This window comes from Myotis brandtii, unplaced genomic scaffold (genome assembly GCF_000412655.1).
Source record: "Myotis brandtii unplaced genomic scaffold, ASM41265v1 scaffold1214, whole genome shotgun sequence".
NCBI classification, from domain to species: domain Eukaryota; kingdom Metazoa; phylum Chordata; class Mammalia; order Chiroptera; family Vespertilionidae; genus Myotis; species Myotis brandtii.
The window spans coordinates 268,642-292,882 of NW_005354231.1; the positions used below are offsets into that span (position 1 = coordinate 268,642).

Below are 24,241 nucleotides of genomic sequence, written 5' to 3' on the forward strand. Positions count from 1 at the left end.
GAAAATTAGCCAGAAGCCAGCACCCCAGAAGTCCCTGGGCTCAGATCAGGTACAGAGCTGCTTAGAACCGTGGCTAAGATCATAACCTACGGAGCCAGCTTCTCTGGCTGTGGGGCCTTGAGCTAGTCACTTAACAGCTCTGTGCCTCCGTTTCCTCTCTTGTAAAAACGGGATTCTGGTGGCACCTGTATCACTGAGCTGTTCCGGGGACAGCTCTACCTTTCCAAGGGGCTGGGATTGAGCCTCCCCTCCCTCCCCTCCTTTCTCACTTCTTCCATTCTCTCCGTCATTCCTCCTCGTCCAGCTGGCGAGATACACAAATGACTCATCGCTCGGTGGCCGGGAGTGTGTGGAAAGTCTTCCCATGTAATCAGTTGAAAAGCACATCTTAATCTGTCTACGGAAGCCCCCTGCCCCAGTTCATAGCCAGCTCACTGACTGGGCTGGTCTGTCCTGAGATGGGTGGTTTCCCAGACGAAAGGGAAAGGAAGCTGGTTTGGAGAACCAGTCTCCGCGCTTAGGAAAACACGCCTGTAGCTGCGACCTAGAGGATTATCTAGAGATATGATCGGAGAAGGCTTACGGGGGTGGAGGGGGCTGCAAATACAGGCACTCTTTCCCGGTGCTCATGAGAAGCATCCAGTTTCCGGGGTGTAGCAGCTGAGAGTGTGAAAAAGAGTGTTAACTTACTTAATAGTTTGTTACATATCAAGTCTAAAGAGCCAATTATGTAAAAAAAAAATTTAACGCATCCATTTCAATAACATTAAAATCTATGTGAGCCAAAAAAAGCTTCGGTTGTGTTATATATATATATATATATATATTTTTTATTACTGTAACTGGTATTCGAGAAACTAAAGTTCCAGTCTCTCCCTCCATGATGGTCAGACCATCTTTCAGCAAGTCATTCATTTCTCCATTGAGTGCACCATCAAGTACCATGTGCCTTCTTCAGCCATTTCTCCATTCAGCACACACCATCCATCGAGTACCATGTGGGGAGCACACCATGGAGTACCATGTGCCTTCATCCATTTCTCCATTCAGCACACGCCATCCATCGAGTACCATGTGGGGAGCACGCCATTGAGCACCCTGTGGGGCACTGGGGAGCTACAGCAGGATGGCTACATCCTCACCGAGCCCCGGTCCCACTCCTCCCCTGGGGGAGACAGATAGTAACCAAACACACTCACACCAATATGGAAATTACAAATGGCGGTGCACACTGTGAAGGAAGAAGGGTGAGCAACCCACTGAAATCAGGGGTCAGGAGACTCGCAGCGAGAGGGAGTCACTCTGTCCCGAGTCCCCGTGTGCAGATGGGGAGATGGAGTCCCAGGGTGTGAGAGAGATGGCGTTCCAAAGCCCCAGCTTTCTCCACTCGATCAATGTGTTACTTGCTTAACTGCGTCATCTTCACAAACACGGGCTGAGCTAGGTTATTTCTAAGGTCTTTCTATCTCTAACAGTCCGTTAGCTCATTCAGTTAAATCACTCAAATAGGCACCCTTTGAATATGTCTGTTTTTCCAATTCCGTTATGAATCATTGATGAAAACCAATTGTAATAATTCCATTGGGGGAATTATTTTATCCCCATCCCCCCCTTTTAAAATGTCTTGTTATCTCTGAACACTACTGTTTTTCCTACATAACATAATTTCTCTCTGAAATGGAGCTACGTGTTAACACGTACAGACACAAAACGATTGATTACAGGCCCGAGAGGGGAAGGGGTAGTCTGGCCAGGTGATCCCTGCTTGTTCTAAGAGCCATGTAATCAGAATCTACAAGCAGAAGACATTTTCTGAAATCGTCTAAAATAACCTATGTTTCATTAGATGGCAGTGTCAACAGAACAGTCTTGTCACAGAATATGTTCTCTGCAATCTGCAATTAATTAAGCAAAGGGACAAATTGTACTTAAAGGTTTGTTGAAAGGATATCAACACCATTATTTTTCTAATACAAAGTGCTTTTCCCATGATGCATGTGACCCCTCTGTTTCCCCCTCTGGAGTACTTGATTGCAAAGAAATTCTTAAAATAGGCAGAGCCCTCATCACAGAGCGTTCGTTATCTCTGGAATGTGTCTCGGGTCCCTGAATTCCATCCACCTCCTTTCGCTGACTGCTCTCTGAGATTGCGCCCGTGTGGTGTCACGCTGTCTGGCGAAGGCTTTGTGCTAAGTTGAGCAGCTCACCTCTTTCTTCCTCCCTCCCTCTCTTCTTCTTTTCCTTCTATCCCTTCATCTTGCTGTCCCTGTCTCCTTCCCACCCAAAATGTGGAAAGGCCTCAACATTGCTGGCTGAAGTGGAGGTAGGGAACTTGAGGGACCCTGAGCATCCTCACCCGTTCCTCGCCCACTCAGAGCTAGCGAAGCAGCTATAGATTCAGGGCAACTCTGGGGCCCCCACTGACCAAAACAATAGGGCAGCCACGGCAGATGGGAGCCTTCCTCACCGTTGCACGGTGCAGGGGACAGTGCGATGCCCTCTCATGGCTCCAGCTGGGAATTCAATCCACACCTGCTGGCTGACAATTATGGAATCTGAGTCTGGCTCCACTGTGTTGAGCTGGCTGATGAGGAACTATTCATTCAAGTGGGAATAAGGGCTCTGCAGGCTTTCACCCTTCCGCGGTAGAGTGCATTCTCATCTCTGCCGCCAGGGGGAACCCTTGCAAACAGGCTTCCAGTGTGTCCACCCCCAATGGCTCCCACCTCCTATGTTTGTTGAATGAACAAATTAACAGAGATGTTTTTGCAAATAAAATACAATTATGTTACTTAAGAATTCCATTTGTCCCAAGCTTTGCAGATGCACAGCTGTCTGAACGGTTGGTGTTTCAATTACATTCCGCTTTCTCTGTGCGGCCTTTACGAAGTGGACAGCGGCAGGAAATAGAAGGAAGCTAATCAGGGTAGAAATCGAAATAGGATTATCTGAGCAGATGTTGACCCTCGGGGATAAGATGTGGTTAGCACTACCCAGGACCGGGGAAGAGGCAGCATGGTCCAGCCAGATGACCAAGGTCCTGGGACACACCCCCAACCTGGAACCTTAGCTCTGTCCCTCACGATCTCTGTGAGCTTGGCAAGAATCCGATTCTTCATCTGTCATGTGAGAAATGCAATGTCCACCTCTGAGCATATGAGGCTCATGAGTGATGGTGTGTACATGTCAGCGGGCCACTCAGTAGGGTCACTCTAAGTTCAGGTGATGCTCTTGACTTTGAATCTTCGATCGCTGTGCCCATGAGGTGGAGATGGGGGAGTTGCTTTAGGAATCAGCTCCCGACTTGGAATCTCAGTGCCTAGTGCGTAGTGGGAGACGGGACGAAACCTGGCTCCCATCCAAACCCCATGGCCCAGTATTCATCCAGACTCAGTGTGAAGCCTGATCCACGCTCTGAAACAATATTTAATATCAGCCCCTGGTGACGTGAGTTCCGCCTAATCCATTTTCAGATTTGCTGAAGCTTTCTTTCCTATTTTATCAGCAATTATTTCGAATGACATTGGCAGCAGACAATCAGATTACCAAATCGTTGACTCTCACATCCTGGTGGACAGTGAGAAGCAAATATGGTTTTGGGCCAGTTACCTGTCAGCTACTTGGTGTTGGCTCAGGGAAAAGCCGCTTTGGCCTGGAGAGACGGGGGAGGATCTGAGCTGATGAGAACCGTGGAGTCGAGCTCTTGCTACAGGCATTCTTTCTGTTTGCAAGACAGGACTCAAAGAGTTTTTAGAAATCAGCTCCTTGCCCAGCTGGCATGGCTCAGTGGTTGAGCGGCGACCCATGAACTAGGAGGTCATGGTTGTAGGCTGGATACCCAGTCGGAGGGAAGGGGGGTGTAGGAGGCAGCCAGTCAATGATTCTCTTTCATCATTGATGTCTCTATCTCTCTGTCCCTCTCCCTTCCTTTCTCTGAAATCAATACAAATATATTTTTAAAAAGAATGAAATCAGCTCCTTATTGTCTTCACGATGCATATCCCTATTAATCAAACTTCCCACCCTAATAATTTATGTTCCTATACTAAATGCCATGCCTTTAAGATAACACTTGAGCATGACTTGTCCTCCAAATAATTCTTCAAGGAAAATGAATATGATGAAAGTTGGGGATGGTAGGGCCAGAGAGAGCCAGACTTAATCCTTCCTCCAGGACAGAGGTGCTTCATGTGGCGGTAAAATGACAAGACATCCTGGCCACTTGTGAGGAAGGCTGAAAGCAGTAGTAACAGACAGGAACAGTCCAGTCATCCCCGATGCTTCCCTCTGTTACAGACACAGCTCGTCTAGTCATCTGTTTGGTAAGGAATGTTTCTGTCAGATCCTAATTAGGGCAGAATGCATTATTCTTCTCAAATTTTTTTTTGCCTTTTACCCCCATACATCCTCAACCATCATCTGGGTCTTTGAATGTGAAAACACATGGAACAGATCTGAATTCAATCTTTAGCTTTTAATAAATCATTATTGACTCGGTGAGATTGGTGGTGGTGTGTGTGTGGGGGGGGGATATTTGTTAATGCAGCAAATGCTGAGTGATACACTCTGTGCTTGGAGTTGAGGGCTGAACAAACCAGACACTGTTCCCTGTCTCATGCAAGTTCCAATCTGAGGAGGGATACAGCTGTTAGACAAGGAGTTACAATAAACTGTTCAAGGGAGGGGCTTGGGAGTTGGTAGCAGGAGACCTCATCCCTCCTATGGGGTCAGTGGCCACAGATGAGGTCACAGGCCTGGGAGGTTTCTGACTTGCCTCAGATCTTGGATGTGGATCTCATTGGAGGTGATTTAATGGCCTCTCAAAGATGCCCCTGTCCTAATCCCCCAGAATCTGTGACTATGTATGCTTTACAGAAAGCAGAAATTAAGATTGCAGATAGAATTAAGATTGCTAATCAGTGTACCTTAAAAGAAATACATTATCCTGGATTATCTGGTGGGGCCGATGCAATCAGAAGGGTCTTTTAAGTGGAAGAGGGATTGTTAGAGCCAGTCTGATCTCAGAGAGAGATCAGAGGATGCTATGCTGCTGGCTTTGAAATTGAGAGAAGTGGCCACAAGCCACGGAATGCAGCTGATCTGAAAACCAGAAAGGCAGGGAGATGGAATCTCCCCTCCAGTTCCTGGACAGGATGCAGCCCTGCCAACACCCTGGTTTCCTCCCAGTGAGACCCACATCAGACCTCTGACCCTCCAGCGCTGAGATAATATATGTGCATTGTTTCCAGCCACTATGGCTGTGGTCGTTTGTTCTAGCAGCGATCAGATACCCATACAGACCTGGCTGTCTGTCTCCAGAGCCTCCAGGTCCTGGGGAATCACTTCCTGTCTCCTCCACAATGTGCTTTCGTTTGCTCTGGGCCGCTCCAGGGTTCATTTTCATTTCCCTTCCTTCAACACCATCCCCAGCATCGGAGCCACTCGGGGTCGAAGCCATAGCCCAGTATGCAGGTTCTGGGGGACTCACGGGGGTGGGAGGTGCAGGGACCCTGGAGATCACCCAGTCCGTGCTCTCATTGGACAGGTGGGCAGCTGACATTTAAAGAGCAACAGGAGAAACTTGCCTCAAGTGCAGAGCCAAGAGGGCGCTGGACAAGACCCAGGCTCCTCACACCAGATGAGAGGGCCTCCTGGCCGAGGCAACACAAACCAAGTTCATTCCCATCAGCAGCGCACCTTCCCCGTCAATGGCAGGCACCAGGACAGTGGCTCTCTGAGGATGGCTGAGTGCTGGGGAGTAAGGCAGGAGGTTCCACAAACTGCCTCCCTCTGCCCTCTGTCTGAAGGGCTGCACGAGGATCAGTGCCTACAGAGCCTGGACCGGGGGGTACTGGCTTGCAGGCGGTGCTACCTTTATATATATATTTCAGAGAGGAAGGGAGAGGGAGAGAGAGAGAGAAACATCAATGATGAGAGAAAATCATGGATCAGCTGCCTCCTGCACACCCCACACTGGGGATCGAGCCCACAACCCAGCATGTGCCCTGACCGGGAATTGAACCGTGACCTCCTGGTTCATAGGTCGATGCTCAACCACTGAGCCATGCTGGCCAGGTCAATGCTACCTTTTTTAGAGGAATCCCGGCAGAGGCTGCAGGTGGGGCTGCCTCCATCCATCGGAGCCTCCACAGGCCCTGCAGGGCAGCCTTGCGCTGGCGGCTCCCAGGTCCCCTCTGACCTCGGGGACAGTGAGTGTGGGAAGGTCAGGCTCGGACAGTGTTTAAGCCTCGGGCTGCCTCTTCCCCTGGACCTGCCTGCCCTTTTGCAAACCCGCAGGAACAGCTTTCCACTTGTCGTGTTGTCCCCGAGCCTCTGTTTCCTCTCCCTCCCAGGCTGAGGGAGATGAACCTGTCTCCCTTCAAAGCGCCCGAGTAGGTGAAGGGCACACAGGAGGGGTGAGTGCATCTGAGAGCAGCCCTCTCTGAGGTTCGGCCTGGCGACCTGGCTCGCCCAGCTCCAGCCAGAGCCCCCTGCAGCTCCGGGTCAGCCCGCTGCCCTGCCCTCACCCACTGCCTGCAACCCCCACCTTTCTCTCGCCAGAAGAAAGGCTCAGTGTGGCCCCGTACTGTGAGGACAGAACTGAGTGGTCATTATGCCTCGGCTCCAAAGGGCTGTCTCCAAGCCTCTGAAAGGCGTGCGGGCAGCCTGCAGACCTCTGTGATGTTCCCGCCAGGAGCAGGGAGCAGTCAGGACCTGGGGAATCTGTGGGGACCAAGCAGTTAGCACCTCCTCCACCCCTCCTGGCCCTGGCCGCAGCACCCTTTCCCCAAATACCTGTTCCACCTTTAGGGTGCTGCCCTCACCACTGGGAAACAACAATTAGGACCTTATTATCTTCTTTTTCTCTAAGAGAAATTCTTTTGTGGGGTTGAAGGGGCGGGGAGGGGAAGGACCCAACTTGGAAAGAAGGTCACTGTCCCAGCTTTGATTCAGCGTGGCTGCTTGCTGTTCTGCGTCCGGGGCCTCTCCCCACGGGTGACCTTTCCCTCCGTCCTCTCTCGCTTTGTCCCCTGCAGGAGGGAAGAGCAGACAGCGCCAGGGGACCCCACAGGCTCTCTTCCTTCTTATTCCTGAACAAAATCCCTGCAGCTCTTTTCATATTTGTCCATTGCAAACGGGGAAGGAAAATGTGGGTGGAAGGCACGCGAATAGGGTGCTGTTTCACGACAAACAGCGAGACTGATCTCACTCATGACATAGCAAGGCGGCGGGGGGCGGGGGGATGGGACGCTTCACACACAAACACAGGTTTGGTCGCTTTGATGAAACTTGTATTATTAGCCACAGACAGTCAGGGTTAATGCAGCCACCCATCTGCTCGGAAGAGGTGTACGCGGTTAGGGAAACAGCAGACAGCGCGGGCCACACGCAGAAGCCCTGCTGGAAGGAAAGCAGGAACCACGGCGCCAAAAGGACTGTCGAGTGTGAAAACCGACCCGGGAAAATGAAACACTTTGCTTGATTTCCATCGTGTTACCTGTGGAGACATGACGTGCCTGGCATTTCGACCGACACGAAGCCTGGTTTCTCGGCTCAGGCACAGCTCACACTTTCACACTCGGCCTCGCCAGCCATCTCCCCAGGTCTGGCCCGGTTCCCGCGGATGGCGGAGAAACGCGGGCCCGAGTCCCACCGCCTTTCTTCCTGCACGTTCCCTGAACTCGAGCGCTCCCTTTTGCTGTTTCTCCTTCCAGGTGCAAGTCGAGTACAGGGATCTGGAAGGCCAGCCCTTACAAGAGAATCCAGCCCTGGCCAGTGTGGCTCAGGGTTTGAGTGTTGCCCCGCATACTGAGGGGTCACAGGTTCAATTCCTGGTCAAGGGCACGGACCTGCGTTGCAGGTTTCATCCCCACCCAGGGTGAGCCACATGCTGAAGGCAACCAATCAATGTCTCTCTCTCATCTCTCTCTCTTCTTCTCCTTCCTCCCTTCCACTCTCTCTAAACATTAATGGGGAAAATATCCTCAGGTGAGGATTAACAACAACCAAGAGAACCAGCACCCTTATGGGCAGGGAGCATTAGTGGGACCCACAGAGAGCCGTGGCACCCAGTGCCCCTCAGTGCTCACGGGACACCTGACCCTGTAAGCCACATGGAGAGGGGGGCCAGTTCACATCTGTCTGATGCTAGTATTTCTGGACAATCACAACATTGCCCGGAGCCCGGCTGGCGGGGCTCAGTGGGTGAGCACCGACCTATGCACCAGGAGGTCACGGTTCGATTCCCGGTAAGAGCACATGCCCGGGTTGCAGGCTTGATCCCCGGTGTGGGGCGTGCAGGAGGCAGCCGATCAATGACCCTCTCATCACTGATGTTTCTCTCTCTCTCCCTTCCTCTCTGAAATCAATAAAATGTTTGATTTTTTTAAAAAACATTGCCCGGAATGGTTCACAATTCCTATTTTAATAGACTCCCTGGAATCAGTGCGGTTTCTGCAAACAAAGGAGCCCACACATCTCCGCAGGCAGACGGTGTGCTGGGCCCTCCCGCCGGAGCGCTGAGGTCAGCACCATGCGAACAAAGCGGCCTGTCCTTTAGGAGAAATCCCTCGCTGGAAGCGCGCAGTCTCCCTGGGACAAAGGCGCCTTTCTCCGAGCCCGTCAAGCGCCGGTGTGTCCCACGTGACCTCCGCTTTCATCCCATCAAGGTTGTATCTGATCATAGGGTGAGACCGATGAAGGGGACGCTGTTCTGGGCACAGAAGGAAAACAGCAGGGGCCTGGGTCACTTGCAACAGTGGCTCTTCACTTTCATTGGCCATGTTTTCAGTACCGTCCCGGGTGGCCCTCCTGCGTCAGCCTAGGAACCCGTCTGCGATGCATTTCGGGGTCTTTGATGAGCTGTCGGAGGCCAACCACAGGGGTGGATGCTGGACTGTGCGGCCGATCCTTCTGGAAAACGAGGCCATGGGACAGGAAGGAGTCCGGGCAGACACGTGTCCCCATGGCCTCCTGCCGCTCTGGGTCATCGGGTCACCGCAGCCTGAGCTGGCCTGCAGTTCAGACCCCGCAGAAATGCATGTGACTTCCGCGGGAGCCACACACTATAAAGAACAACACACATTTCCTTTTATTCCTGGAGACGGACGCGGGGTGGGAAAGCCTACAACAGACGTGACATTGGTTCATTGGGGTGACATCGGTTCACAAAACCATACAGATTTCAAGGATACAACCTAACAAAACATCATCTGTACACTGCATGGTGCGTCTCCTTCCGTCCCCATTCCCTGCCCGCCCCCTCCTGCTCCTGCCCACCTTACAGGCCACGAACTACAAGGAGGAAGAAGTGTCTCCATTTCAACACCCGGGGAACTCGATGACAGAAAGATAGAGAGACCTAGCCAAGGTCTCAGAACTGGGGACAGGATACAGGCCTCAGTCCCACATCCGCGCCATTTCTGTTACACTAAACGCTGCTCCCTCCCACGGGGCTCAGGGCAGCGAGAACTGCCAGGGCTCTGCCTCCTTCTTAAAAGCGAAGAGTAATCATAGGGACATTTCTTGCACACTTACTACGCCCTGGGCACTGCGCCCAGAGAATGATGTACATTATCTCATTTAACTCTTCAGAGGGCTAATTAGCTCAAATTAATACAAAAATATATATGAACGCTGCTCCCTCCCACGGGGCTCAGGGCAGCAAAACTGCCAGGGCTCTGCCTTTTTCTTAAAAGCGAAGAGTAATCATAGGGACCTTTCTTGCACACTTACTATGCCCTGGGCACTGCGCCCAGAGAGTGATGTACATTATCTCATTTAACTCTTTGGAGGGCTAATTAGCTCAAATTAATACAAAAATATATATAGAGAGAGAGAGAGCTCGCTTGCAAGAATTAGTGAGCAGCAGGGCCAGGTGTGAAAACCCTTTTAAGAAGGAGGCAGAGCCCTGGCAGTTCTCGCTGTCCTGAGCCCCGTGGGAGGGAGCAGCGTTTAGTGTAACAGAAATGGCGCGGATGTGGGACTTAGGCCTGTATCCTGTCCCCAGTTCTGAGTCCTTGGCTAGGTCTCTTTATCTTTCTGTCATCGAGTTTCCCGGGTATTGAAATGGAGACACTTCTTCCTCCTTGTAGTTCGTGGCCTGTAAGGTGGGCAGGAGGGCGGGGAGGGGGGTTGGGGAATGGGGACGGAAGGAGACGCACCATGCAATGTACAGATGATGTTTTGTTAGGTTGTATCCTTGAAATCTGTATGGTTTTGTGAACCAATGTCACCCCAATAAACTCAATTTTAAAAATAAATTTAAAAGATATATAAATAAGCTTAGAATATTATGGGAGAACAGAAAAAAATGAAAAGGCATCTAAATGAAATGGGGTGGAGGCGGGGGCGTGGCAGAGTCTTCCCGGGGTGCCCCAAAAGACCTGGATCTCAAAGACGATGGGACAAGTTATAATGCAGCCCCCCACCCCCCAAACTGTTGTTGCGGGAAAACGGATTATATATGAACGTGCTTGGTAAACAAATGCTCCTCCGCTTAAGGGTGCGCATCGCCCTTGCTCCCCGGAGCTCCGTCTATTTCAGAACGGTCTGTTTCTTTTCTCTGCTGATGCAGAGAAAGCCCCGGGCTTCAAACTCTAACCTTGAGCCTTTCAATGCAGAGGAGACGGAGGGTGGCGGGTTTACAGAGCGAGGAGCCGGCCGTGGGCACAGCCCTGGGAAGAGCTGCCGTCACAACAAGAAAGCTGATTCCCAGGGTCCAAGCCCTCCAGCCCCTCCCAGTGTCGTCAGGGGACCTGCTGGCGAGAGGCTCTCACAAAAAACACACAAGAATAATTGCTGTTAAAAATATGGTGACACATTAGATGAAGCGCCGAGGGATAGTCCCGTGTTTCTCAGGAGTGAGGCCGTTGTGCCCACGGTCATAAAAACACCTTGGCGAGCAAGGACAGTAAATGCAGGCACAGCCCCAGAAATGTTGTCGGAGCTCACGAAGGAGGAGGGTGACGGTGTAGTTACAGTCCTTCATGAAATCCTTCCACGCGGGAGAGGGAGAGAATTGGGTCAGCCGGCGATGCCTCCATCACGCTGCCTAACCCAGACCAGATCGGTTGTCTGAAAGGCAGGGCCGTGTCGTTGTTCTAGTGAACCCGGGCGGGCCTCGGGGGAGAGACCTGTCATTTTAGATTCAGCACGAGGCATGTTTTCAATAGAATGCTTACTGGACTGGGGTCAAGAGACCTGAGCTCTGGGCCCACTTTTGTCTGAGTTACTGTGTGGCTCGAAACAGTCACTCAATGTACTTGTCAGGACAATGAACTCTAGATGCTGTAACAAATAAGTCCATAATGTTGACATCCTAACACATGAGGCGTTGGTTTCTCTCTAACCCAGCCGTGTAGTGTGGCCGCAGAGGCCTCTGCTCCACGTGGTCATTCAGGGACCCAGGCTAAAGGACACACTGCTTTTTTTAGCACATGATTCTCGGGGTCAGCCTAGGCATTAACCTCCAACCTGCAGGTGGGAAAGAGAGAAAGAGATGGAGGACCAGCGGAGACAGGGTGGGGCAAGGATAGGAATTCCACAGTGAAATCTCCCACTCGCAACAGGAGAGAAGAGCAGTTGCTTGCTGACTGCAGCGATGTGGGCATCTCGCGGGCAGGCCCGGAGGCTGCCTTCCCTGGCAGAGGGCGGTGGCCCAGACTTTTGTTCGGCTCTTTGGGCGGAACGAGCAGGCCCGTCTCCCTCAGTGGTCCCGCGTTGCCCTCTGGGAGGCTTTCTCTTGCTCGTTCTCTTTCATGACCGCGTCTGAAGTCGGTGCTGGGAAGGGACTTTCCGGGGATTTTTTGGAGTCTGCTGTTTGCTGACAGAAGGTCAGAGAGCCAAGGGCTGTTTTAAGCCTCAAATCATCAAGGATTTGTTTTAGTCTGAAACTGTGGTATCATTGGTTAGACAATCCTCACAAAACCTTAGTAGACGTTTGATCTTTTTTTCTCCCGGTCAGTTCTATGAGCCAACAGCCATTCCCAAAGATCTCTCCTGGATGCATTTTTCATACCTGCCTTCTCTCTTTGCTTCCTTGCCCCCATGCCTCTCTCTCTCAATTGCGTGATGCCTATCTGGGTTCGGGTTCAGTGCAAAGACCACATTCCTAATCTGGTCTCTGTGGCAGGGTTTGCTCATTTAAATACAGACTCTCAGTCTTATTTTCTGCCATCTGGGTCTTGAATCAGTCCGTTTTTCTGATCCTTCAGGGGTCTACATTTCTGGATCTCTCTATTCCCTTTCATTTTCGCTTAGAAACCAGCTAATGGTCCCCTGAGTGCCTCGCGTTTCTGTAAGGCCTTGTCAAACAGCCAGGACTTGCCAAGCGTTCCCAATATTCGATCTTCCGCCGGAGATGAGGCCATTACCACCTTCAAATCGAACCCACATCAGAGGCCCTGTTCTCAGCTCCGGCCTGTGCTGGAAACTGACGTGTTTCCGAATGCACTGAGCAGGTCGTGTTTCAGGAAGAGAGAACTCCCTCCAGGTCTTCTGAGCAGGAAGGGGTTGAAGGCAGGCAATCAGAGTCGGGCTCAGTCATTGGAGGTGCCAGGAAAGACAGTTCCCGGGACCCACCCCGCGCCCTTCTCCAAGCCCTCAGTGGGGGAGACAGTCATGAACCTACAAGAGTATTTATTTACAATTATGACGCATGTTAAATAAGAGGTTCTGGAGAGCCCTGAGAGCGTACAGATGGGGAACCCAGTACAAGCTGGTGGGTACTAGAGGCCGCAGTTATTGTTGAATGTGGAGAGTTTTCATTTTGGAAAATGAAAGCATTTTAGAGGCAAGTATTGGTGAGTCTTGCACAAGAATGTGAATGTAAACTTAAAAATGGTTACATGGTAAATGTTATGTTATGGATATTTTACCACGATTTTTTAAATGGACAAAAGATCTGTGGAGACACCTCACCAAAGAAGCTATGCAGAAAGCAAACAAATAAGCATGGGGGGCGGGTATCAATGTCATTCGTCATCAGGGAATTTCAAATCCCATGTACAACCAGGTGCCACTACAGGCCGAGTAGGGTGGTTAAAATCCAATAAAAGCCTGACAGTACCAATTCCCGGCAACAAGCACACCTCCCACTCAAGGTTGTTTGCTAACATCATTCTCCACAAAAAGAAACCAGGATTCCTGGGAGAAAGAGATACATTCTGAGACAGGGCCACAAAATACACAAGATGAGCCTTGCAATGCCAGAAAGTAAGGGAGTGTTAAAAACAAAATAAGGTCACAGCCCGTTGGCGTGGCTCAGCAGTTGAGTGTCAACCTATGAACTAGGAGGTCACAGTTCGATTCCCAGTCAGGGCACATGCTTGATCCCCAGTGTGGGGAGCGCAGGAGGCAGCTGATCAATGATTCTCTCTCATCATTGATGTTTCTCTCTCTCTCTCCCTCTCCCTTCCTCTCTGAAATACAAAAAATAAAATAAAATAAATAGTCACAATGAGGAAGGAGAAGCTACCAAAGGGACACAGGAGAACTGCCAATGGCCAAAGTGGGAATAAGTCAAGCAAAACAAGTGAAGAACTACTGGGTTATTCCCAAAGAATACAGTAAATACTCATGGGTCCATACTGATCTAAATAAACAGTTGAATAAATAAATAAGGTAGAGGAGAACATGACAATTCTTCTTCTTTTCCTTTTTTTTTTGTTAATCCTCACCCGAGGATATTTTGGTCCATAGTGACCTAAGTAAACAGTTGAATAAATAAATAAGGTAGAGGCGAACATGACAATTCTTCTTCTTCTTCTTTTTTTTTTTTTGTTAATCCTCACCCGAGGATATTTTTCCATTCATTTTTAGAGAGAGTGAAAGGGACGGGAGAGACAGAGAGAGAGAAACATCAATGTGAGAGAGACACACATCGATTGGTTGCCTCCTTCATGCACCCCCGACCGGGGCCAGGAATCAAGCCTACAACTGAGGTACGTGCTCTTGACTGGAATCCAACCTGGGACCCTTCAGTCTGAAGGCTGATGCTCTATCCCCTGAGCCAAACCGGCCAGAGCCACAGACAGTTCTTCAGCGCAGAGAAATTCCAAAGCATCTATGTAGCTACTCTGCCCTCTAGGGAGTAGAAAATATCCACACCCCACACCTTGCAGGTGGGCTGTACATAGTGGCCCCTTCTTAAACATACACTATGGAAAGGGGGAAGTAAAGGTGGGCTTATCAGTGGGAAAACCTGGCCAACACTGTTTCAGAAAGGCCATCAAGTTTAACATCGACAGTGACAGGTCGTGTGGACAGTAGGGACTCTTGATACCATATGATGAAAACGGTACTTCTCCTTGAAGGTATTCCTCCCCCCAATGCACACAGAACGCTCTTCTAATCATGAGAAGAACATCAGATTCCAGTTCAAGGACATTCTACAGGTACCTGCCCCGTCCTCATCGAAACTGCCATGGTCACCGAGAAGCAGAAACTGTCATGGCCGAGGGGAGCCCGAGGAGACGTGGTGACAGAGTGACGGGCTGTCCTGGGGGGGCTCCTAGAAGAGACAAAGGTCGCTCGGTAAAAACCAAGGAAATGTGAATGCGTGTCGACTGTAGTTAAGGATAATGTTACACCAGGGCTTTAATGGTGACAGTGCCCTGCACTAAAGCCATGTACTAGAACTAGGGGGCATTAGGTGGTCTATGAGAACTCTCTGTATTTCTTCAATATTTGTCTGTAAATCTAAAACTATTCTAGATTTAAAAGTTTATTTAAAAATTGGAAAAAGCCCAGATGGCATGGCTCAGTGGTTGAGTGGTAACCTGTGGACCAGGAGGTCATGGTTCGATTGCCAGTCATGGCACATGCACGGTTGCGAGCTCGATCCCCAGTGTGGGGTGTGCAGGAGGCAGCCGATCCATGATTATCTCTCATCATTGATGTTTCTATCTTTTTCTCCCTCTCCCTTCCTCTCTGAAATCCATAACATATATTAAAATAATAATAAATAATAAAAAGTGAAAAAATAGCTTATGGTTGATCAATTATGCAATAAAGTTAAAGTGATAAAATTACTGGAATAAATATTTTCATCAACATCCAGAGAAATACGTAAAGAACGTTGTTTTAATCAGCAAGAAGGCCAAGGAGTTCAACAGGAAAGGGCAACGCCACAGAAGAAAACCAAACGGCCAACAGACACGTGGGAAAATCCTCCGCTTCTTTCATCACAGAAGAAATTCCAATAAGAATAAGTGAACATTTTCACCTCCCGGTTTGGCAAAGATGAGAGACGGGCCCCTGGCCTGGGGAGACGGGTGGAGGTAGGAAGCCGCACATATTGTTGAGAGAGAAACTTTCAAATTGGTGAAGCCTCTGGAAAGGACACGTGACAATAGCTATCAACACTTCAAAGGCATCCAGGCCCAGGAGTTCGACTTCCCTAAGAACATCCCAAGGGAAGAGTCATTCTTGGGCCCAAGCCTGTTCCTTGTAGGATGTTAACTGGAAATTTGTTTTTAACATAGAAAGTGGAAACACCTAAACGCCCATGAACAGGGACGAGCATAAACAATCCTCAGCATGCCCCAGAAAAACTCTCCGTTCATTCGAGAAGAGGCAGGCGCTGCAGGGGACATTTTAAGCGAAAACAGCCATTTTCACAACCACGATGATGTTATTATCTCCTGTGGGTATACACAGTGTTTGGGCCTTAGAAAAGGAACTTGAAGAACATGCAACAGGAGGTCAGATCTGTCTGGGAGAGGGGGAGGGTGAAGGATTAGAGGTACTGCCTTGCCTTTTGCTATATACATTGGTATTACTGGAAATTTTTCCAGTGGGAATGCACTCACATTTCTTGTGATATTAAGAAGAAGGAAAAAGGCAAACAAGAAGGAAGGCTGGAAGGAAGGCAGGCCCGGTCTGCGTGCATTTCGTTCCCCCTGAAGCTATCCCAGAACCTCACAGGTCATCACCAGCCCGCTCTGGCCCAGGTTTTAGAAGTCACAGGCGTCCAAAGCACAATCGACCTCTGTTATGGTGGCTTCCTGGAACAATTGGCCGTTCAGCTTCAAACGGGTACTTCAGAGACGAACAGCATGGAAATGCACTCACATTTCTTGTGATATTAAGAAGAAAAAAGGCAAACAAGAAGGAAGGCTGGAAGGAAGGAAGGCCCGGTCTGTGGGCATTTCGTCCCCCCTGAAGCTATCCCAGAGCCTCACAGTTCATCACCAGCCTGCTCTGGCCCAGGTTTTAGAAGTCACAGGCGTCCGAAGCACAATTGACCTCTGTTATGGTGGCTTCCTGAAACAATTGACCGTTCAGCTTCAAACGGGTACTTCAGAGACGAACAGCGACCACATATTTAAAAAGACAGCATCTCTCCAAATCCGCAGAATTAGAGCGTGGGGAGCTCATGCACAGACACTGCACACCTCACCGTGCCAGCAATGCTAACACAAACCACGGTGGATAGTCAGAGACCTCAGAAAAGCCACAGTTATCACAAGGTTGTACTTGAGGCAAGTTTCATTTCTACACACGCTGGTGTTTTTGACGGCTTCCTGCCGTTACAGCTCATTGTGCTAACAGAGTGGTTCTTCTAAGGTGATATGCTGGGTGTATCGGTCAGCTAATGCTGTGTAAGAAACCACCCCAGAGCTCTGTGGCTGAAAACCACAGACATTCTGCTTTCTCTGGAGCTTGGGGATTGGCTGGGCAGCTGGGCTGAGCGGAGCCAGGTGCACTCATCTGGGCCGGGCTCACTCACTCATGTGTCTGCAGTCGGCTGACAAGTCGGGGACAGGGTAGCCAGATTTGGCAAATAAAAATACAGGACACCCAGTTAACTTTGAATTTCAGATAAACAGCACATATTTTTTTGTATAAATGATGACCCAAGAAATCCTACTCGAGAATGCCCTCGGATAAACTGACTCAGCTCTCCTGCTCCTCACGTCCCCGGGAAGCTGGCTGGTGGGGGAAGAAGCCTTGGCATGGAGTGTTCCAGCATCTCAGTGGCCACAGTAAGCCACACGGCGGAGCCCATCGTGACAGTGGGAGGGAACCATGAGGTACCGGGCAAGAGTCGCAGGTACAGGCAGGTCATTAAATAGAGCTACTGACGCAATATTAACATGAGACTCTTGAAAACTGCTCCCAGGGGTGGGGGCGCTTGCGGAGGCAACCAGTCGATGTGTCTCTCTCACATCGATGTCTCTCTCTCTCTCTCCAGCATGTACCTCGATTGCAGGCTTGATCTCTGGCGGGCCGGGAAGCAACCAGTTGATGTGTCTCTCTCAAATTGATGTTTCTCTCTCTCTCTCTCTCTCTCTCCTCCTCCTCCTCCTCCCTTCCTCCCTTCCAGTATCTCTGAAGAGCAATGTAAAAACTATCCTCAGGTGAGATCTTACTGCTACATCAGATTCCAAAGTCTGGGCACACAGGGGTGGGGTGCAGGACTCTGTGCGCACAGCACCCCTGCTGAGAGCCACAGCCGCGGCAGCCGTGATGACAGCCAGCTTCCTCAGCGCGGACGGTGAGCTCCCCTCGCTAAGCTGACCAGGAACCAGCCTGGCTCCTGACGGCCCTTCAGGAACAATCAGAAAGGGGGTGGGACACATTCATAGGAGAAAGACCTTCAGCCTGAAGGGTGGAGAGTCTTGATTCCATCCCAGCTTTGCCACCAAACGGGTCATGTCACTGGTCAGCTCACCAGTCAAGACAGGAGAAACAGGACCAGCCTGCACTGATGCACAAGCATAGGGTGAGGCCGAAACAAACGGATGAATTGAAAGTAAAACATCCCAGGAACATGAGTGAGGGACCGACGGTCAGACATAGCGATGATGATGGCCTCGTGGAGGTCACCCCGTTTGGGTCCTTCCTCCAGACCCCGCGTCACCTGCTGCGGGGGGACCTGGGCGCAACTCTCTGCTGACCCCCCCACCAGGGTCCTCGGGCTGGGCCTGCCTCTGAGCCCACTCGGCGCCCTTGCCTCTCCTTCTGCCGAGTCAGGCGTTCATACGCCGGCTCCTTTGTGCTCCTGTGAATAGAAGTCCTTGTCTTTCAGCAGTGGCCTTGCCTGCTGTCATCAGAAAGGGACGGGTGGGGACGTTTCGCATCGCTCCTGGTGACAGGCTGGAAACGCGTCCCCCCACTCCCCGGCCTTGGGTTCTCTTTCTGGAGAGAACAGCTCTAAGCATGGGCCGCAGGCCTTGCCCCCCATCACCCCCTCCTCCATCACGCAGCCCTGGCACATAATCACGTTTGCCAGACAAATGTCACTCTCCCATCAACGGTGACGATGACAAAGACCATGGACCATGTCCCAAGCTCTGTTCAGCGTCTACATGAACTCCTTTCATTCTAAGCCTGACTTGAAGGCAGAACACCATCAGGCCGTTTTACAGATGAGGAAATGAGACCCACGCTCACACACTACGGAGCTTCGGGCTGAGATTTAAACACCGACGTTCCTTGCAGCCAACAAATGGGCTCTTACCCCCGAAAATATATTATGATGCCTCATGAAAGAAAAAGAGAGATGAACTGTTTTGAAACTAATCTCCTCCCTCCCGCATAACTGTCGTGCATTCTGGAAGGAGGCCCAGCGCCCGGGACCTTGGGAGGAAGCGGCATGAGGGCCCGGAGAAAGACCCGGCTTTGGAATGACTTCTCAGACCCGCCCTGGTCTGGATCTGAAGACACTGGGTCCGAAGGGGCCCATGAACACCATAGGAAGTGACCGGGTCAGGTGAGCAGGGAGGACTGCAGCTGAAGTTTTGTGCCCAGGCAGAGGTGTTGCTCTGTCCCGGGCCCCCTGCCGCGGAATCTTTCCAACAGGGAAGCCGATCTGTCAGGAACAGTTGGACGGGAAGGTGCGACCTGCAAGCTTGTCACACTTCCTGTCACTCTCCCAGGGAAGCCGAGGGGCCCTGTGGAAGAGCCATCACTTCCCCCCTAATCGGCATGTCTCCCAGGTGGCCCGCGCTCCACCCGCTGACACTGGGAGCAAGGAGAGAAAGGGCTGGGGCAGAGGCCTCCAGGCTGCAGGTGCTCTCCTCCTGCTTCTCATTGCCCGTCAGCCCCTCCCTGATTGCCACCCCCGGGCTCCCCCTGAGGCCGGGCTAGGGGGCTGGGCCTGGGCTAACTCTGAGCTGGAGCCTTGAGCCAGCAGGAGAGTCAGAGCTGGAAGGTGAACAGGCCAGGCCGGCGAGGAAGGCTGAGGTCTCAGTGTTGGTGACACCACATTGTTGGTGGTTTAGGTGGGAGTGTCGGAGGCTGAGCCAAGAACCGGGAAGTAGCGGGGCCGCCTCCTCATTTGAAGGTGGAGGAAATAAATGAACCCTCCAGCCATAATCTTCACACACCCGATACTGTGAACAACACAGAAAACAAATAACCAAACTTGAGCTTTTGTCCCAATTAAAAGGATAATTCTTTAGGCTGAAGGGGGGCAGGGGGGGGCAGGGGGTGGTTGGTAAACCGTAGCCCTTGGACCAATTCCAGCCCACAGCCTGTTTTGTAAATTGTGCTGCGGGAGCCCAGCCATGACCATGCGACACATGTGGTCCATGCAGAGTTGCATGGCTGTGGCTGTGGCTGTGGCAGCGACCGTGGATGGCGTAGCCCCTGGACCAATTCCAGCCCACAGCCTGTTTTGTAAACTGTGCTGCGGGAGCCCAGCCATGACCATGTGACACATGTGATCCATGCAGAGTTGCGTGGCTGTGGCTGTGGCTGTGGCAGCGACCGTGGATGGCTCCCAAAGCCTAAAACAGTTACTATCTGGCCTTGCGCAGGACAAGTTTGCCAGCACTCTTTATCTACCCAGATATGCTGCATTCATTCATTCATTCATTCATTCATTCCACACAGGCCTGTTGAAAGCCTACTGTGAGATGTGCCAGGCGCTGGGAAGGGAGGGCTAGGAGATCCAGCTCTTGTCTTCAGAGAGCTCCGGGCTATTGGGCTATTGTTCGGTGGGTGGTGATTCATATGGAAATGGTCAGCAGAAAGTTTCGAGGACACCTAGCCCGGTTGGGGCAGGGCGGGGCGGAGGTCTGGGTGGGCTCTGTGGTGATATGTGACTGCCAGCTGAGTTTGCCTGAGAGTGAGTGGCAAGGCCGCCTGTCTACCCGGGCTCTGGTTCTGGAGCCATGAGTTCAAGGCCATGAGACCTTCACCACCGACGTGAACCTCCCAGCTTCGCCCTCCTTGCTGTCTAGAGTTCCTCTCCGTCTTCTTCTATGAATGTGGTACTTGCCAAGCAGCAGGAAATGATGGGGGGGGGGGGGGGGGGAGGCAGAAGGAAAAAGATCCACATTTAATATTTAATTTCCTTATCTCCTGGATTTTGTATATTATGATGAGATTTTTAATTAAAAGCTCATCTCAGATTCCATTTCTCTATTAAATGGAGTAAAGGGAGATGGGAAGGGTGAGAAATACGGCTCCAGTTTATGAAGAAATGGGTTTCATTAACGACTCTCTTCAACACCTCAGGGGTGGAGGGTCTTTGGTTCCTGTATCCCAGGCGGCCTGCTGAGGAGGGATCAGCTTGGTAATGAATTGAATTGGACTGTTAAACGCTTTCAAAGAAAATGAGAAAATGCAAAAAATCACTGCCTGGCCCGGGAGCCCCAGCCTGGGCCTCCCGCCTGCACTGCGAGGCTGGCTGGGTGTTACCGCCTTCGCTCTCTCCTGCCCCACGCTGTGTGCAGCCTCCCACTCACCTGGGTTTTCACTGGAAAAGTCTCTTTCAACACGGGCACCTCCGTTCTGGAGGCACCAACCTTTCTTGTTGGGTCACTGCCTTTTTGGGAGGAGGGTCAACCCATTTTTAAAAAAATATTTTTTTATTGATTTCAGAGGGGAAGGGAGAGAAAAGGTAGAAACATCAATGAAGAGAGAGAATCATGGATCGGCTGCCTCCTGAACGATCCCTACTGGGGATGGGGCCCGCATCCCGGGCATGTGCTCTGACTGGGAATCAAACCGTGATCTCCTGGTTCATAGGTCGACGCTCAACCACTGAGCCACACCGGCTGGGCGGGGTGGAGGGACACAGAGGGCACCAACTGGTCTATCTTGCCCCACCTCCAAATGCCATCACATTGGGGATTAGGGCTTCAACATATGGATTTGGGAGACACACACATTCAGTCGATGACACCCCCTCCCTGATCTTGCAAAGAGATCACTGCAGGTCCTTGTCTCCCTTTGACAGAGAGAGCAAACTGAGTATGAATTCACCAAGCAACCCGACATTTCCAGGATCTGTCACCACATACTTGATGGAAAGACATTTCCACCCAAAAGCTGGTTACTGTTGCTAAAACAACAAACCAGACTTGTAGAACGGGAAGGGGACATTCGGTCCTAACCCTTTAAGCCAAGTCGAGACTATTTGCTTCCTAGACTGTATCAGACCCTTCGTGCCCTGGCTTGCATCCTCTCCATCTCATCATGGACGTGCCCTGCGTGTGGAAGGTCCCTGCTGGGCTCTCCCTCTCTAGCTCAAGCCGCCATGCACCCTCCTGTGCGTTCAGATGCCCCGATGCTAGTGTGACCCTACCCAGCACGCTCCCATGGACAACCCGGAAATGCAGGGGTGTTAACACCCACAGGGGCGACGCTCCCCGGGGGGTTGGGGAAGCCTACTCCCTGGTTGGCCTTTGGGTTAGTGTTTGGATGGAAAGGAGCATTCTGGGCATTCCTCGGAGTCCCCGGGCAGGATGGAGCCACAGGCGCCCACTCAGCGAGCCCAGCAGCTCCCCCTGCAGCTCCCCCATGTTGGCTCTCACACACTAAATTAAAGTATCTACTTCCCATTAGAAAAAGTATCAGGACTCAGACTCGGAATCCTGCTTCTTCAGCAGAAACCAAAGAGGACTGAATTAGAAAAGACACGTATTTTCTGAATGGTGCTTTTCTTTTTCTTTTCTTTTTTCTTTTTTTGATAGTTGTGCAGAGAATGACAAAATCATGAAAATAAGACTTCTGGCCATTTCGCCTCATGGACAGGTGTGCAGGTGTGATGGATGGCGGCAGCTCTGACCCCAACATGCACAGGTGCCAATGCTGCAAACTCTCTCCTAGTCCACACGTCGTGACGACATCCCAGCACTGTGGCTGTACCTGATGAGCACACAGCAAGCACATGGCTGGGCTCGGCGAGGGGAGCGGGCCCAGGGACGTTGCAGTGAGCCCGTCCTGTGGCCCTGACTCCGCACAAGGGCCCATCAGTGTCCCCACTGTCACGGTCACAGCCCGGAGCCAGGCCCTCGCCCGGGCACATGGCTCACCTCCCTGGCTGGCCAGCTCCATGAGAGCAGGGACCCTCGGCCCACAGAACCCCCGACACCTCACACACAGAAGATGTTTAATAGACGTGCACTGAAGGAGCACATCTGGATAAAGTCTGTGTGGCTGGTAAGGCAGGATTAAAAATCATAGATTCAATAAAAAATCATAGATTCTGTTGACTTCCTTTTTATTTTATTTTAGAGAGGAAGGGAGAGGAAGAGAGAGAGAGAAACATCAGTGATGAGAGGGAATCATTGATCGGCTGCCTCCTGCACACCCCCTACTGGGGATGGAGCCCACAACCCGGGCATGTGCCCTGACTGGAATCCAACTGTGACCTGCTGGTTCATAGGTCGGTGCTCAACCACTGGGCCACACCAGCCGGGCGACTTCCGTGTTTATAGATGAGCACAGAGACTCGGAGAGGTCGAAGGGCATGCTGAGGGCTCCGTGGCTGGTTCTGAAACCTGCTTACTCATTGGTCCATCCATTTGCCCAACAGCATTTGGCAACATCTGTGGCCGGGTCTCTGTCCTCAGACAGCCCTGTTTGAAGGGTGTCCAGGCTGGGGCTCGGAGGAGGAGGCGCTCATACCTGAACACCCAGGACGGAGCAGGGAGGGGGCGCAGCAGGGGAGAGCCTGTCACCGGCACAGAGACACGGAAACAGACCCGCACTGTCCAGGTGGTTCTGGGTGCTGTGGTTCGCACCATCTCAGCGGGAAGCCCGTGGGCCTGGGGCCTCGCCTCCCACTGTTTCCCCCACCAGGCGAGGCAGGAACTGACACAGTTATGGGGCGGGGGTGGAGGGGACGGGGTGCAGCATGCAGGCACGACCACTTCTGAGGGGTGCTGGGAACTGGAGAGGCAACTCGGGAGGCAGGGGGACAGACAGGCAGGGACCCGGCCCGGCCCGCCCGGCCGGATGCGGAGCCTCCTGTTTGCCCGACTTCCTTCCTAGAGCAGGAAAGCCTCTCCCGTCCATGGATGCAGCTAACAGACGCGGTTATAAATAACGTGACAGATACCATAGCAACCGGGGGGCAAAATGAAACGCATCGTCTTCCTGCAAAGGACAGAGCCCACGCTCTGTGTGTGAGTGAGCGGGTGAGCGCCGCTCTCTCTCCCGCGCTTCCCAACACACTTCCCGCTCGAACATCTCAGGCTCCTCATGCGCCGGGCCCGCTCTGCGGACGAGGCGACTCGGATACTGACTTTACACACAGCTCTCTGTGGGCCGAGCCCTTCGTTGTGTAAAGGTGCCTCGAGGGCCATAGTCGAGACATGCATTCGATTACTGGCATGCGTGTTGTATGTCTGCAAGGCGCTGAGACAGACCGACCAGGCTCCGGTGCAGTGTTTTTCCAAAGGTGGTGCAATATCTCCCATCTGCAAGCTTGTCTACAAGGAGCCTGTACATGCGTCTTCTGCCCCGGGGGCACCTGTGTCCTCTCCCCGAGTCAGGGGCGGCCTGTTACTCCTCCCCCAGGGGGTTGGGAAGGGAAGCTGGGTGGCCTTGGGGAAAAGCTTGGCTTCCAGCAGTTTCTCCTGGGACTCCAGCTCCAGGGAAGGCAGTCCTGGGTCAACAGTCCAGGGACCCCACGGCCACCACGCGGAGGGACCCCCACGGTGCTCCCATCAGGAGGCTCAGCTGAGCATGGCCTTCCAGCCACACGTGCTGACGCACCAGACATGTGAGCGGCGCGATTTCGGATGTTCCCACCAGCTCGCCCACCAGCCAAGAACCAAGAGGACCCCAGGGGGTGCTGCAGAGGCTGAGGACTCAGCCACACCCCGCCCGAAATTGGAAACAGACCAAGTTATGTCCGTTTTCTGGTGGAAACGCTGGGGACTGAGAATGGACACTGGCTGTGTGAGCCCACCTGGGCTCCATCCGTCTCCCTGTGAACTGACCTGGGCCACGCCCGTTGAAGCCATCAGCGGAAGCTCTGCCTACGAGACTCCCTGTC

The 24,241-nt window shown here is 51.9% G+C and overlaps 1 long non-coding RNA gene across 1 annotated transcript in view; it reads right to left on the reverse strand.

The window, feature by feature from the left end:
- The window catches only part of LOC102240577, a 179,725-nt gene that overhangs the window by 2,565 nt on the left and 152,919 nt on the right, over positions 1 to 24,241 (reverse strand). Inside the window, exon 3 of the long non-coding RNA XR_313154.2 lies at positions 14,401 to 14,512. This is a non-coding gene — a long non-coding RNA (uncharacterized LOC102240577). The remainder of the gene's footprint in view (positions 1 to 14,400; positions 14,513 to 24,241) is intronic.